Raw genomic sequence first — 5,661 nt, forward strand, 5'->3', positions numbered from 1 at the left:
ACCGCCCTTAGGGCAAGCAGACAAGGGCGGGCCAGTAACCAGCAAATGGGAGGACCCATGGGCCAGGAACGTTCAAGGGGCAACCGGCAAGCTGGCAGATGTGGGTGGGGCTGCACAGCTGGTAGCACCCTGGAGCTCCACGTTCATTTGAGAAGCAGGAGGCATTTCTTGTCCTGCTCACCTGGGGCTACGGATGACCAGAGGCCACAGCCATTGTAAACAAAGAGAGCACAGCAGAGTTTACAGCTAAGGGAACACAAGATGTGCTTGAACAATACCATCCCTGACCTTAATTTAACATTTCACAAGAGGAAATGGCTGCAAAGTATAGACTGGCTCAAGCTTTGTGAGCAGAGTCCCAGAGTAAAGCTGCTGCTCCAAATTTCAAGGCTCTATATTGTCTCCAAAGTAGTCACACTGCCCACTTGCTGTTGATGTGGCCCAGCGCGGTGTCGACCCCTTACCTTCACCTTTACTGATTAGACGATTACTTTGGGAAAATGGGGTAAGAGAGAGCTCCAGGCTCCTTGGGACATGTGTATGTGAGAATATGGGGCACGGAAACGGCGTCAGGTGGATGGGTGAAGCCCTCCTAGGATGTTGCCCCACTCACTCATCTACCTGAGTAGAGTAGGCACAATGCCCTCTCACTGTCCTAGGTAGATGCTCATTAGACCCGCCCATCAGGTTTTCACAGAACTTTGGACTCTATAGTCACAGTGGTTGCAAGTCACTAAGGGAAGTTGAAGCTCCAAGAGCAGATGACCACCCCAGTCCAGCTGCTGCAGGGACTCAAGTCCACCTCTAGCCCTCCTCTTCCAAGGAGCCCAAACACTTGAGTCACACAACACAAGATGGCCTGGCATATGGGCGACATCCCTCTACAGTGTTCTGGAAGAGAAAGGAGAAGTGTTGGCCATGACATGACGGTTAGTGCTGAATATAAACTGGACGGGATCCAGGTTCACCTAGGAGACAAACCTCTGGGCCTGCGTTTGAGAGATTTTTTCTAGGTTATTTAGTCAGAATAGGAGAGTCCACCCTGGATGTGGGTGGCATCATTCCATGGTCTACGACCCTGACCTGAATAAAACAGAAAAAGTGTGCTGAGCACCAGTGTTCACCTCCCTCCTCTTATTCCTGACTCAAATGCGACTGACCTCCCTCTCCTGCCACCGGGACTCCATCATGATGGACTGAGCTACAGCAAACCCTTCCAGAAGTTGCTCTTGTCACAGTGTGCTCATGTGACCCTCTGTTTGTCTCATCCGAGGAGACAGAGGACACAGCCTGCTCTCGCCTGCTGCCGTCCTCCCAAATCAGACAGACTTCTTCCTGAGGACTCAAGTGTCCCAGCGCTGGGCTGAGAACAATACCTATACACTATGACCACATACTTATTGCTCTGTAGCACCAAAGCCAATCTCCACTTCTGCTCAACAGGGACTTAAAATGGCAAATGTGCAACTCTATCATTATTGCAGTTTCATCTACCAAGAATCTCACCGTCATCTTCCTCTCACTTGCATTCAGAGATGGGGCTTTTATCTATACGTTTGTTTTCATGTATTATGGTTATGGTTAAGAGCACATAAAGATTATGTTCTCAGCCTTTTGTTCTAGTGTTATGGGTATATGTGCATGCCTGGATGATTTTATGTGCACCCTATGTGTGTAGGAGCCCTCAGAGGTCAGAAGAAGACATTAAGTCTCCTAGAGCTGGAGTTATGGATGGTTATGGGGCTCTGGGAACTGAACCAGCATCATCTGTGAAAGCAGCCAGTTGCCCTTACCTGCAGAGCTGTCTTGCCAGCATACTCATACTTTACAACAGCTGAGTTTATATTGTTGAGCTGCAGAAATTGTCATTGCTCAGAGATAAAACTATACCTATGCAAAGCCCTGCACTTGTGTGTTCCGCGGTGCTCCATCTCTCTTCTCTTCCTCTTTCTCCTCCCCTCTTGTTCTCTAACACCAAGGGATATGCGACCCACAGCTGGGTCTTTCCTCCTTTAAGTTGACTCACTCGGGTGTTTTGGCACAGTGATGATGAATATTGGCAAGCACGGTGCTTAGGCCTACCATTACCTATGTAAGAGTCCCTTGTCCTCTAAGGCTTTTGAGGCATCCAGACACTTGGCTGCGTTGGAGGTGCATTTCAATCATTCTCAGCTAGCCAGCTATTAGGGAAACAAAAGGCTCTCCATGCCCTTGGAGTTGCAGCATAGTGGAAGGGCTGACTCCATGAAACTCTTGCAAGCCTGGAGATACACTAATGTCTGGGGTCAGGGAGGGGGGACCCCAGACAGAGAAGCCCAGTGAGAGGCTTTGTCTGTTCTAACGAGGGGGTCAAACGCCTTTTAACACCAGACACTGCTTTTCCCCAGAGAAATGTCTCTCCCGAGCCTCTGGCATTTGAATTGAACCGCTGGTTCCTGTCTGGAGAGGTTTAGGAGGTTGAGCGGTTCTGGGGGAAGCATGTTCTTGGCAGTGGCTTTGAGAGTGCCATTTCCACTTTGCCCTCTCTGTTTTGTGCTTGTACCTTAGGATGGGAACTCTAAGTTTCTGTTCCAGCTCTATGCCCGTGCCTGCTGCCTCTGCTCTGCCATCATGGACGCTAACCCTCTCAAACTCACCTAAATAGACCCTTCCTTCCATAAGTTACCTCAGTCATGGTGTTTTATCACAGCAACAAAAACTAACTAATAAACAAAAGTGTCCGGCGGGATCCACAGATTTGGGTTGTTTCAGTCCTTCCACTGTGACTGGGGACATTTATGTGGAATGTAAAAGCAAACCATCTGGACCGTAACAGTTCCAAACAGCTGTGGATCAGCACTACGTCAGCTTCGAATAGGGCATGGAAGGTGCCTGTGTGCATGGGGTGACAGTCATGGACTTGAAAACACAGAAGCAAAAGCTAGACTCTAGAGAAAGCTGAGCAAGGCATCAACTCAGAGGCTGCAGGAGACCCTGACCACACGAGCACCGTAAGCCAGTGCTGCGGAGCACGCTCTCTCTCTCCTACATAGGTACTGTAGTCCCCAGAGCACTAGAGACCGCTGGCCACTCCTTCTTTTTGTCATTTAGGCAGCTAAAATGCACTGAATCTGTTACTAGCCCAAGGCCATTTAGTGGGAGGGCAGGCCTCTAAAGTCTTGGTCTCTTGAGGGAGTGTCCCAGGACTCTGTGATGCACTTCAGGAGTTCTCTCTGAAGAGGAATCCAAGCCAAGGTTCATCATTAGGTCCTCACGAGACAAGGGACGCTCCACTCCCTTCTGACCCTTCTTTACTTGAGCTGCTGAGCAACTGATATTCTCTCTCTCTCTCTCTCTCTCTCTCTCTCTCTCTCTCTCTCTCTCTCTCTCTCTCTCTCTCTCTCCTCTGCCTTAACCTCGTCCTGAGAGCTGGAGCCCTTCCCTGCTGAATGCAGTGTGTATGAGGCACAGAAAACATCCAGCATCAACACTTGGGCTCTTTCCCTCTGCTGTTGGCTTTTATTTATAGTTGTTTGTTTGGTTGCTTGCTTATTTTCAGTTTTTTGAGACAGGGGTTTTCTGTGTAGCCCTGGGGGTCCTGGAACTCACTCTGTAGATCAGGCTGGTTTTAAACTCAGGGATCCTCTCCTGCCTCTGCCTCCCCAGTTCTGGGATTAAAGGCTTGTGCCACCACCACCCAGCTCTTAATATCTTTAAAATCCGCCCCCCTCTCTCTCTCTGTGTGTGTGTGTGTGTGTGTGTGTGTGTGTGCATGTGTGTGCCATGGTCCATGTACAAGGTCAGAGGACAATCTTTCTATTTTGGTTCTTGCTTTGCAGTAACATAAGCCAGGCTAACAAGCCTCAAATTTCTAGGGATTCTCCTGTCTACGCCTGGGACTGAATCTCAGGTCATGAGGCGTGTGAGGCACATACTATTACCCACTAAGCCATCTCCCCAGCCCTAGGCCACTCTTTATAATGAAACTCTTGTGTGCCTCAGGGTCTGAAATCAAAAAGGATAAATGAGCAAGTTAGATGAACAGGGCCCAGAGGTCTTCAATGTGCAGCTGGCTGGCCTTTGGTGAGCTGTCGAACACCTAATCCTGGATCCTGCTTACTGGGGACCACGTCAGAAGAGGCCGTATTGACTGAGAGGGATCCTGGAGCAGTGCCGTGTACAGAAGAGATCCTCTACGAACAGCCACTAACTTCAGTCGGTCAGTTTGTCTCTTACTGTCAGAAAAATGAACTTTAGCACAGATTTATAAAAATATCATGTTAGGAACTAGGTCAGAGATGTCATCACCATGACAAGCAATCGAGGGGGTCTAGACATCAAAGACTTGTCCCGGGTCACAGTGTCAGGGATTTTGGTCCATGTTGCTGACTTCTGTTTGGGGGACGGTGATGAGTATGTGACAGTACACCACCAGGCATGGCATGCAGGAGCAAAGCTAGTCCCCTCCTAGCAGCCATGAACCAGAGAACAGAACCAGAAGGAGCCAGTGACAAGATTTACTTCTCAAAGGCGGACTCCCCATGGACCCACTTACTGCCCAGTCCCCACCACTTCCTTCCAGATTCTGATCCCATTGGCTAACACTGACTACTTCAGGGTCCTCATTACCTAATTGTATCTGGAAACTTCTTGAGAAATATGCAGAAGTGTGCTTTACTGTTCCCCTAGGCACTTCCCCCTCCATTAAAACTGACACTGGGCACCCACCATCGCAAGGGGCCATGGGAGACAAACTGTGTGACACGGTGGTGTTAAAATTAGGGATGCCTGTCATTAGGCTCATGTGTTTGAACACTTGGTCACTAGTTGAAGGCACTGTGTTAGCTAGGGTCTTTAGGACACCATGACCAATAGTAACTTGAGGAAAGGGTTTAGCTAACCTCACTGCTTTGTAAGTACATCTCTGAGGGAAGACTGGGCAGGGATTCAAGGAAGGAACCTGGAGGTAGACGCTGATGCAGAGGTCATGGAGGAGCGCTGCTCGCTGGCTTTGCTCTTGTGGCTTGTTCAACCTGCTTTCATGTACAACCCAGGCCACCCATAGTCGGTGCCGTAGTGGGCTGAGCTCTCCCACATCAACCACTGTGTAAGAAAATGCCCTAAGGTTTGCCTAAAATGGGACATTATGGTGGCCTTTCCTCAACTGAGGGTCTCTCCTTTTAGATGACTCTAGCTGTGTCAAGAAGACACAGGTGCTGTTTGGGGGAGGCTATGACGCCTTTAGGAGGTGCAGCCTCGCTTAGGGACCTCACTGAGGGAGAGCTTTGAGGGTTTATAGCCACACCCCACTTCCTCTTCTTACTCTGCTTCGTGTATGAGAAGAGGTGCCATCAGCCAACTCCGGCTTCCGCAGGCATGCCCTTCTTTTCCACCGTTCCGGACTCCAGCGCCCTGGAACTCAAGTTGGTTTGAGTCATGGCAGCAACAGGAAAGTAGCCAACACACTTGGCTTGGAGTATTACCAAAAAAAACCATGTTTCTCACAGGTAATCCTTATAGCCAGAAAACAAAAGTATCTCAGGAAACAAAAACTGCTTCTGGAAGTCTACAGGATTCCTAAGCTGCGCATCGGGCGAGTCTGACACACTGGTAATCTAATTAGCAAAGAGCCGCAGGAACCGCTCCACATACAAGAAACGCAAAGGACAGAGGCAGACGGAT

This window comes from Acomys minous, assembly GCF_964271855.1.
Source record: "Acomys minous genome assembly, chromosome: 11".
In the NCBI taxonomy this organism is placed as follows: domain Eukaryota; kingdom Metazoa; phylum Chordata; class Mammalia; order Rodentia; family Muridae; genus Acomys; species Acomys minous.